This window comes from Pinus tabuliformis, chromosome 1_1 (assembly GCF_031772625.1).
Source record: "Pinus tabuliformis cultivar Carrire ecotype Pingquan chromosome 1_1, CPIR1, whole genome shotgun sequence".
In the NCBI taxonomy this organism is placed as follows: domain Eukaryota; kingdom Viridiplantae; phylum Streptophyta; class Pinopsida; order Pinales; family Pinaceae; genus Pinus; species Pinus tabuliformis.
In genome coordinates this window covers 933,535,386-933,547,146 of record NC_142297.1, presented here as the reverse complement: position 1 = coordinate 933,547,146, position 11,761 = coordinate 933,535,386, and positions in this window count along the sequence as shown.

Genomic DNA, 11,761 nt, shown 5'->3' with positions numbered 1-11,761 from the left:
TCACTAAGGGGGGATAGGCTCTAGTGCCTCCTTCCTTCTCCTATTGTGTCATATTTGTAAATCCTTCAATCCTATCCCAAGTTGTTCTTAAGGGGGGATGTTAGGATATTCCGACACATAGGATATAGTTAAGTTCAACTTGGTCTAGTATAGAGTTAGGTATAGAGTTAGGTAAAGTGTCTTTCTTTACCGTTGTACATTTTGTAACTTACAATCCGACGGTCACGATATGTAGTGATCCGACGGTTCACTCTCACCTCGGTATTACCGACACTTGATCCGTGGCTTGACACCCGATTGGTCCATGAGTTCTATTTAAAGCGCATGGAGGGTCATTGTTCGGGTAATCCGTGCATGAGAGAAGCTTATGTAAATTTTCATTCTTTGATTAATAAATTGCCTGTAGTACCCACGTTGGGACAGGCCGTGGACTGTTTCCCTCCTTGCACTTTGAGGATTTTAACCACGTCAAAAATACTGGTGTATTGATTTGAGATCTGATTGTGAGCGGTGTCCTTTTGGTGTTCTTTCTGAGGAACTTACCCTGTAAATTCCTACAGTTTTTTCAAATTTTGGTTTTTTTTCCTTACGATAAATATATGAAAATTTTCAACATAATTATTTATTGAATGGTAATTTTTTAATCAAAACTTTATTAGTGAAGGGTTAATTTATTATGAAATCATCACTCTTGAAGGGCAAAATTTTTAATATAACGTTTCTTGAGAGGAAGCATAAGGACCCAAAACGTCAAAAAAATTGTATGACGGGTAAAAAGAAATCCAAATTCCAACCCCGCTGGCTACTGCCACAACTGTCCCATGCCAAACCTCAGTAAAAAGATTTGTCTGTTGACCGATTGAGAGGTGCAGACCCGTCAATACAGTGAAGGTAAGTAGCGTGCTTCTGATTAATTTCATTATCTTCATCGTCGTCGCAGCGCAGGGCATCTGCTCAACGCCCTTCCCTGCTGCTCCTATATTCCCGGGCTTGCAAAGTTCAGCGCTCATTTTATTTAAATTTTTATTTGACTTAAAAGTTCAGAAGACTGCTTCAAATTGAAAAATATTAATATTAAATTGTAAAATTCAAATATAATAAGAAGATTATTGCCATTCCTCTCTTTTGATACGAGGCCCGGTCACTATTAGTATTAAATTGTAAAATTTAAATATAATAAAAACATTCTCCAATGAAGATGCTCAAAGTGGGCATTCCTCTCTTATGATGCCCGGTCACACTAAAGGGGTTGTGGTTAAATTTCATTATTTTAATTGTGTGGGTAGTAGAGGTAGGAATAAGAGGATTTAACATGGGAATTCTATCAAATGTATATATATATTGCATGTTGATTATTTTAACGAAGATATTAATCTATATTTTTTCTTTGGAGGTTTAGAGATTATGTTTAGAGATTTTATTTAATTTACTGGTTTTTTTGTTAGCAGTGTTAACAATGTTTTTTTGTCTTTTTATGCGGATGTATGTCAATTTCTTACCTAGTTAAATTATTTTTATAAGTTTTTATTTATAAGATTTTCTAGTTAGACAAGGTCTTAACAATTTCTATTTTGGTCCCGCTCAAATCTATGTGGATTTCTTCTTTTTGGTATAATTCTGGATGGTCTGTGTGAACATGTTCAAGATCTTATGTTGTGATCTGTGACCTTTTTTGGTTTCAGTTTCCTTCTCATTAAAGGCTCAATGGCAGTGCCTTCTTTGTCATCAGGAACAGTATTTTTAACTGGTCTGTTATGACCCCTCATGTTCCAGCTTATTATATTTTCTTAATATAATTTACATCGTGATTTTCTCTCTGAAAAAAAACAATTTCTAGATTTTTAATTTATGTTATTATTTTGATTTCTTTCTATTTAATTAGACAAAATCTTAGTAATCTTAAAACTTATATTATTTATCTGATTTCTTTTCAAAAAAATCATTGACACAAATTTTTTTATCTATATAATTTTCATTTAACTTAATACAAAGGGTTTAACTTTAAAATAAATAAAATCATAATAAAAAAATTTACGATTTTAACCTTATAAATTTGAAATGCAATAAATTTCACTGAGTAAAACACAAATAAATATCAAGAAACTTACTTCCCAATAAATTTAATAATAAGTCAATATTATAATTATTTAATTTGTTCCTTTAATTTTTCTCATTAAAAAGTCGTCATTTTTATCATAAATAAATACTATAATTATCAAAACCTCCGAATTCAAATTCAAAAGCCCAGGCATCCTAATTAAATATTGATTTTTTGAAAGCGTCGTCTACCTACTGGATTTCGAAAGACGTGGAATCGGCTCTATACACGCAACAGACTTTTATATAGGGACGGGAATTCTGAAAGGAATGGAATGGGAACTTGCATGGTGGGCATTATAATCTTGTAATTATTTTTCTAAATTGGGAGGGGCTAATTCATAGAAGAAGTATTATGGTTTTTTTTTATAAGATTATAATTTTGTAATTATTATAATTGATTAAGATGTTTTTTCATAATTAAAGTTTAAAATTTAATTTATAATTAAAATTTCGTATATGTAAGCGTGATGTATTATTATATTTTAAATTTGTTTTTATAAAATTTTATATTTTTTATTATTAAAATTTTATCTGGGATTGGTTTACTGATCGAATATGATAATGATTAAAGAAAATTTATTAAGTTTAAAATTATTTTTTTGACTGGTAAAGAAATTAAAATAATGACCCATGTAATCAATGATATCATTTTTATTAATTAACATTGAGAAAATAAGAGGCCAAAGTCAATCTTTGTTAGCAGTAAAAAAGGATGAAAATTGATACTTTATTAATTAAACAAAAATAATACATATTAATTAATTATGTAAATTTCGTTTAAGGTAATTCTTTCTTTTAATAATTATTTGTTTAAAAAAATGATATTTTATTTTAAATATATATACCGTTTAAAAAATAATGATATTGCCCACGGGCTTTGGATTGACGGTGAATGGGTGCGCTGTTAAGGCACTCCTTGTGATAGGTCACCGGTTCAAATCCCCCGTCGGTACTTAGGTTAGTCTTAACTAGAAAAAAAAAATAATAAAATATATTTATATATATATATATATATATATATATATATATATATATATATATATATATATTATATAATTAAATATATATTAATTTTTTTTAAATTTTAATTTATGAAAAAACTGTATAATTAAAAATATAATGCTATTTTTATTTATAATTATGTTGAAAAGTATGTTTATTTTGGAATAGAGTTTTTAAGATTTTAATTTAATTATTAATATTTATTAGATGGATGGTACAGATTTAATGTCCACTTAATATTTTAGAATATTCTTAATAGTATCCACAAATCAAAGGTTGAGATTTATCTTCAAAGTAGTTATGTCATTTTTTACCATTTTAATTAATTTGATTAATTAAAAAAAAATGTCATATGAAGTGAGGTGAGATATAGTATTTCTAGTTATAATTTTTTGGACATGTAGTATTAATAAGCCATGGTATTTGACATATTCTAACAAAAATATTTATAGATTAAGAATCTCCATAGTAAAATGGAAGTAAATCATTATGGTTAAGAATCTCGTTCCATGTTTTTTTAAAATTTATATATGTTTAACATATATAATAGTTCTTCTTATAATTAATAAGAAGAATATTTAATTTATATGGCTATGGCAATGATTTGACTCTACGAAGGCATAAATACTCTATGTTTAACATATATAATAATTCTTCTTATAATTAATAAGAAGAATATTTAATTTATATGGCTATGCTAGTGATTTGGCTCTATGAAGGCATACATACTCTATGTTTAACATATATAATAATTCTTCTTATAATTAATAAAAAGAATATTTAATTTATATGGCTATGCTAGTGATTTGACTCTATTAAGGCATACATACTCTACCCCCTAGTTTTGAACATGTGTCCTCTTAGGAGGAAACACATTCTCTTAACCATTAGCCTACTCAAATTGTATTAATAATGCATAGGTTCATGTTAATACATTAATAGTGCAATATTTAAATAAATAATAATGCATAGTTGTATGTAACATCTAAAGGGCATCCAAAATATTGTTACAAGCGTGGTGATAACATCTCACTCATGGCTAGATATTTCTTATGTCTAACATTGGAGGTGACTTGGCCTATGCTCAAAGTAGTCGTAAAAACAAAGTATTGATTTCTTATATACCATCATTAAGTTTTTTTTTTTAATTAATAAAATTGATGAAGCCTTAAATTGGATTTGAAGTTCTTATCACAATCAAAAGACACACACATATCATATGGAATTTGTATACTAGATTTATAAATATCTTATGGAGTTTGCATATGGGTGCTATATTCTATAATTGTGTGTTTTATGGTGTTGAATATGTGGATCATATTAAAAAATACAGTCAAAATGAAGATATTAATAGAGAGATGGAAAAACTTGTTTGTTGCTATTTATGCAGTAGAGATCAACTAGTTTCTTAATTTGAAGCTAAAACTAATAAAACCAACTAATCCAACATGTAGAGGAATTGAGATAGTCTATCTAATTGTTTAAAACTCATAGTATAAAAAAAATGTGTGCGCATTATTGTTGTATATAAAATAAAAACCATGTAAAACTCTCTCAGCTAACATGTTTCTAAATGAGATCTTTAGTGCTAAAACCTCCTTTTAGGAGTAGAGGACTTGATTTTTAATTTTGAGCATTGCCAAGGCCTTTAGACCCATCCCCTTAGCACAAAATTATCTAATGACACTTGTAACACCAATCATAGGTGAAAAATCCAACAAAGAGGGAATATGTCATGGTGCTTGAGCCCTAAAATGTTAATTTTCCTATGTAAGGCCTTTGTTTTTCTTTTTGACCATGGTATGGACCCCTATACCGGTCATTATTGCCCAGATCAATTAGTTGGTATCTATATTTCACTTAGAGACTAAAAATCCCATAGAGAGGTCCCATGTGGTGTTTCAATGCATATTTCATGATCCTTGAGTTTGAGAACATTTGTTCAATACCCAAGACCCTTGTTATCCTTCCTCTCCCATTGTTAAGAATCAAAGACCCATATATCTTACTAAAACAATAATAATATCCTCTAGTAAAGAACTCATAGTTAAAAGATCCCCATGAGGGAATGTTTTATGCATTTTCTTATTTTGTCATGGTGATTAAAACTAAGAAGAATTATTTATGGTTCTAAGGACTTTGTTGTTCTCCCTTGACCTTGATTAGACCTCGAGACCTATTCTTGGTTCATAACTAACCTAATCATGACACCCATAACACCCTTGGAGGGAAACAATAACGTATAGAGATCACATTTGGTGGCAAGAGGGCTCCTCCTTGGTGGTTGAGACTAAGAAGCAAGACCTAACATTGGAGGCCCTTGCTCCCTCCATTGAATATGGCTAATAAAATGAGATGCATCCATGATGCTCAAGAGTTTGTAATGGAATCCATTTTAAACTTAGATGCTAAAGAATCCTTGGAGAGGATTGTTGTCATGGTTTCTAGGTGATATTTATACTTCGAGCTCTAGAGGTTTAACTAGGGATTAAGGTTGTTGTCTCCTGACTATGTGCATTTATATACATCTAAGTACATTTCCCATCCAAAAAATATATTCTTTGCTAGGGAAAATTTAAGATCCATACATACCTTCAAGTACAATCATTGGTAAATTTTACCAATTCTTAAAATGGCAACCATAAAAATTGTTTTGCAAATTGTTCTCTGGAGGTAGCCGTGCTCCTGGCAAGAATATAGAGGATATTGGAAAATATATTGCCCACGAGTGTTACCACTGGCTATAAATGTGTTAGTTGTAGCCAAGAATATATATATATATATATATATAATGTCAAATTCAAGGAGGATCATTTGTAAATACATATAAACCTTCTCATGAATTTTGAAAATTTATTTACATGAATTTATTTTATTTTTTTCTAAGGCTTCTATAAAAAAAATTTCCACATAGTTTTTCCATACAATTAAGTTATTGAGTAGTCTTACTCTATGTGAAGGGCTCTTGCAGGTGAGTAATAAGACACTTTCATTTTTAAGAGGTTATATATATATATATATATATAGAAAGATAGATAGAGTTTGATCTGTGCTTTATTTAATATTCATGTATGTCACTTAGTAAGTGTAAACAACATGCACATTTATAGATCCTAATTTTTATAGTTGCATACTAAATATGGAAATTAAATTTCTTACTAGTGGACACAATCTATTTTAATGTTTCGTTGTCTATCTTTCTTTGATTTCATGTGCTTTTGTCTTGTTTATTTCCTTCCATACTAGAATAATTCAATATGCAAGTTGCATATGTTAGAGAGAGTCACTATGAGATGTTGTTTCACATTTTGGTCACTTTTCATGTGGATTTTTACTTGTCAAATTATAATATTTCTTTTTATTATGATCTATACATACTAGCATCTCTCGCATCTCTCTATTTATCTAACTGTATTTATTCCCCTTTAATAATATTTTTCCCTCCTTTTAAAATATATTTTTTATACTTATTAATAAAACAATAAATTTCATGAAGATCCCAAAAAAAATAAAACTTAACGCTTTGTAACCAAAAAAAACTTGAAATGTGAAATCCAAACTACTTCAAAATTTTCCATTATAATCTTCCCTTATAAAATATGTCAAGAGGAAATATGAACACAGAAACCATAACTAATACATCACACCAACCTTCTCTTTACAAAAAAAACCGTGCGAAGAAAAAAATGATCATCAACCATGTCATTGCCAAAAAAATCACATAGTGTCATGTCAGAAAAAAAAAATGATCACTAAAAGGCATAAGCTAAGGTCAACGTCCTTAAAAGTAAGATCTTTCGTTTCTCCCTTTAGAATAAATTGGCTTCCAGAGGGGAATGAGACCACTCCCTTTTGATACTAGGTTTGTGATCATTAATAAGTGTTGTTTAGTCATCTAGCAAGAATATAAAATGGCTATATCATATAAATAATACCACAAATAAATGTTTTAGGTAAAGCGAATCGTTTATTAGAGTGAAAGAAAATAACTAGTCTCATGACAGAAGAAAATACGGAGTAATTTCACATTACAAATGTGATAGGTGAGAAATATTTTAAAAAAGGATTTGTTAATACAGAAGCCCTTGTTACAAATCATACTCACATTAATTCAGTGTATGCTTTCTCTATATAATAATGATGTCAAATTTCAAGGATCAACCAATATAACCTCTAGGAAATTATTCTGAGGCAAGGTTACACTATGATAACACATCTAAATTACCACAATTTTCAGCTACGTAACTCTAACTCAAAAATAAATTAAAGATATAGCCTTTACATGGATGAGTAACTTGAAAAATCCTCATATAAGTTCTTTCCATACCTTTCCTTATCACCATGGAAGGAGGGGGCATTAAAGAATATTGATGCTTTAATTTTGTTTCTAGCAATACGCACTAAGACGAGTTGGGAATCAGCGAGCATCATAAAATTACATTATTAAAATATAATCTTTTAATTATTAATATAGATCCATTTTAAATAGGAATCTAACTTTTTCTTCTTCTTTTTTTAGTATGAAAAAAGTTATATATTAGATATACTGATGGATCATATGCATCAAAGGACCCTCTAGAAAATATTCATCAATCTAGAATATCTAGATTCCCAGAAACAACCAACCCTTTTTAACCCATGTCAATACATAACCATCCATACTCAGGTGAGGTACAACATATGAAATATGATCATAATGATAACTAGAACCAGCTATATCATCAAAACAACTAAAAATCTATCTGGTGAGTTAATCAACCATATGCACAGCATTCCAAAACCATATCTACACTTGAACTACAACATGTAACATAGCGACGAAAGAAAAACAGGTATGCCAAAAAGTCAAAAAAACAAATATTGTTGCAATTACTATCCCAGAAACGTGAACTCCACAGTGTGCGTATTATGCTCCTCCATAAGGATGATCATCTGAACTTCACCCTTTTTTCCAAGCAGATCCTTTTTTGAGAGCGAATCCGCAATCTGATTGTGTTCTCTGCCTGTGTGATTAATACGAGGGCACCCAATCTATGTCCAGAGGCAATCAATTCTCCTTAACCAGCGAAGGAGGGTGGGCTGATTTATATTCACTATGCCTTTGACATGATCCACAATAATCTTAGAGTCGCCATATATATGAACCTCTGGGATACTAAAGAAATTTATAAGCCATAAGATGCCCCATAGTGCCATTGCCTCAGCCTTGTTGTTGGTGCTTATACCAGCATTCCAGTATACCCGATACTGTAGATCAAGAGACATAACAAGCCATATGCCACAACCACAAACCTAATTTTGTGTTGCCCCATCGAAAAAAACAATCGGATATACCATCTAGGGGCCAACACTATTTGTAAGCTTCATTTGATTATGAACATTTTCTTTAACAGGATATAGTGAAATTAAAGAAATGATCTTTTCATATATTAGGTCAAAGTCATCATTCCAATCCTCAAAGATATGCTTGTTCCTCCACTTCCATATGGACTAGAAAACAAGGAGGGGAATTGACCTCCAAGCTGACTTTTGCTTGTTCCACCATCTCATACAGTATGCAACATTGTGAAACTGTATATAAGGAAAATCAAAATAAACAGCTAGTTAACCCCATACCTGAGATACATATTGGCACTTCATAAATATATGAACATTGTTTTCCTCCTCCTGCTTGCAAATAACGCGCATACTAAGACCATGCCATTTTTGCTTTTTCAGATTCTCCCATGTTAGGTTCTTATTATGGAACACTAGCCATGAAAAACAAATAATTTTGCATGGAATATGACATTTCCATAGATCATATAAAATAGGATCCACCAAATATCCTCCATCACTGTCGCACAACTTATCATATATGTCTGCCACCAAAACATTACCAGATTGCATATTTCCCGACCATATAAATCTGTCATAAAGCACCTCCCTGCAAATCCCCAGTGTTTTTAATCCAATAGTTATTTTCAGTCATTCATCCACCCTCTGAACAGACAACCCCAATTGCAGTGGAGATTTCCATATAGGTAAGTGATCCTGCCATGAACATATTAGTTGATTCCATAATAAACAACCCTTTCGATATAGGAAATCACGCAGTGAATCAGAAATGAAACAGTCCCCACCCTCTCCATGAATCTGATCCACTCCAATAATCATGGAGTGTCCAGAACCCATACTCCACACTAGTTGTTTTAGGAAGAAATTTCCAACTTTGAGAAAGTTGCGCCATATAGCTGATTCTCCTGTAGCACCAATACTGTTATTGCGGTACCAAAATAAGATATTTCTATATTTCATATACTTCTGTCAGATCACCCTGCACCATACTCTAGATCCAAAGATTGCCCGCCAAAATACGAATCTAACTTTAGTTAAGAGGGATCCAATTTTTTTACATGAAATTTTTTTTATGAACCAACATTACTTAAATATTTTGTATAGTTATTTTATTTTATTTTAAAGTTTTTAAAATTTATATTTGGGTCGACATGAACAAAATTTCAACTTTGATGACGGACAGATAGAGTTACACATCACACTGGGCTATAGAATGAGCCTCTCGGCTCAACGGGGAAGGTGTTGCAAGCTTGAATTTTATTGGTGCATGAAGATAGTACAAAGTTAGTATCAAAAATTATATGGTATCCTAAAATGATATGGCTAACAAAGAACCAATGGAAATATGATAAAAAAAAATACTAAATATTGAAGGCTATACAATGTAGAATAAAGATTATGAAGTTTGTGGCCATAAAGTTATGAGAAGATATGGCTAACAAAATAGGACATAACTTGTTCCTTAGTTTAAATCCAATTTTATTATGTGATAGAAGGAGAATATTAGCCTCAAAGAAGACAACTTTCCAAGGTATTAGTGGAAACTAAGGTTTGAGAAGCTATGGATCACATAATAGCCTATAGCATCAACATCATGAAAGGCGTCTTTCACTAGAATTTAAATAGAGACACTTTCGTGATATTGATGTCGTAATAGATAGTTTCTTACAAGATGCATTAGAGGATGATACCATTGGTCATCTGAAAGAACCTGAGAGTGCAAACAATGTTAATAAACCAAAAGCAAGAGTAGTGGTCTTATTGATATGTTATTGTTGGAGAACCAATAGTTGATAAAAGTGGTTTAATGGTTTTTGGGATGGCTCTATGTAAGGTTAATTTTGAGAGCTAGGCCAGTGATAGATCCCATGGATTTGGTGAGTGAAAATGGTGTTGGAAGACCACACATCAAGGTATGGATCAACATTTTGGACATATAGTGAGAGAGAGATTAGTTAGTTGCATGGGAAAGAGAATGTAGATGGATTAAATGGTGTTCGGGTTTATTGAAGGAGCTAGTGTGTTATGGATAGTTTTACTTGTCCATGAATGCACTAAACATTTTTTCTCCAAGTTGTAAATCCTAGCTGTAGGAAAGTTGCATTCCCCAAGGTGGTTTTAAGACCTTTTGTTTAGGTGTACATGTAGCATGATAGCACATGATTTCTCATGTTTTTGAATGGACCACTTGAGTAGGTACAATGATGGCAGGTGTGCTTGTATGGTAGCCTGATGTTTTCTTCTTGTGAGAATTATTATTTAGGCATACCCATTGGAGTGCAATGATGCAGATAGTTATGGATGATAAAGTTGTGGAATGGACCACCTGAATAGGTATAAGGGTGGAAGGTATACTATTATGGTAGCTTGAATGGAAAAATGTGAGATGGTTGATGAACCATGTATAAGAAAAAGTATCCTAGAAAAGTGTAGAATAAAGTGGTTGGTTACCCATCTCTTGAGCCAGGGCAGTATGACAGGAAGCTTGACCATAGAGTGCCTAATCCTGCTGGGTTGGAGTATCCGAGCCTGAGGTGGTATTTTGATGGATAGTAACATTTTTATATGGAATTCAACAATGAGGTTTGGACTAGGTTAGTCTCCCTGAGTCAAGTTTAAGGGGGATTGTTAGGGTAGTTTTAGTAAACATAATTTGGCTCATAGAGTAAATTTACCATCGGCGGTTTTTGGGCTCCATGTCTTGATAACTCACAATTTTCCCATAGTATTATTATGTAATTTAGCCTATTTAAAGGCATGAAGACTTTATCATAATTTTCCTCTGGGCCACAAATGATCTATTAAGTGTTTTTTCATAGTTTTGGGTATTCCATGATAAAAATCATGTGTTTCAGGTGTTTTTGTTGTTTCTATGATTATTTTCTCTCTCATTGTATTTATCTCTAATAATGGCAATAGAGACAAAGAATCATGGTTTGTAGGAGGTGAAGGTTGCAATTGTTGGCACATTATATTTTGAGGTTGAAGCTAACATGGAGAATCCCAACTAGGATGTGACCCATATATTTGATCATTTCTTGAGAGGAAATAGAGGTCCAATAGGGTGAGATGCAACCACATTATCAAGATCTGGTGAGGAAATCACTTGGTCTGAGAAAGTGTGCAAATGTGAGAGAATGACAACATAAGTGCTAGATAGCAATAAAGAAAAGAACATGATTTTACTTTCAAGATGAAATTTGTAAATTACATGTACATGGGCATTACATTTTAAGACCTAGTTAGGCATGTGTGCCCCTTAAGATAAATTATTGGAGTAGAGACATGTGCTATTAAAGGAGAGCATGTGGATTTGCTTGGT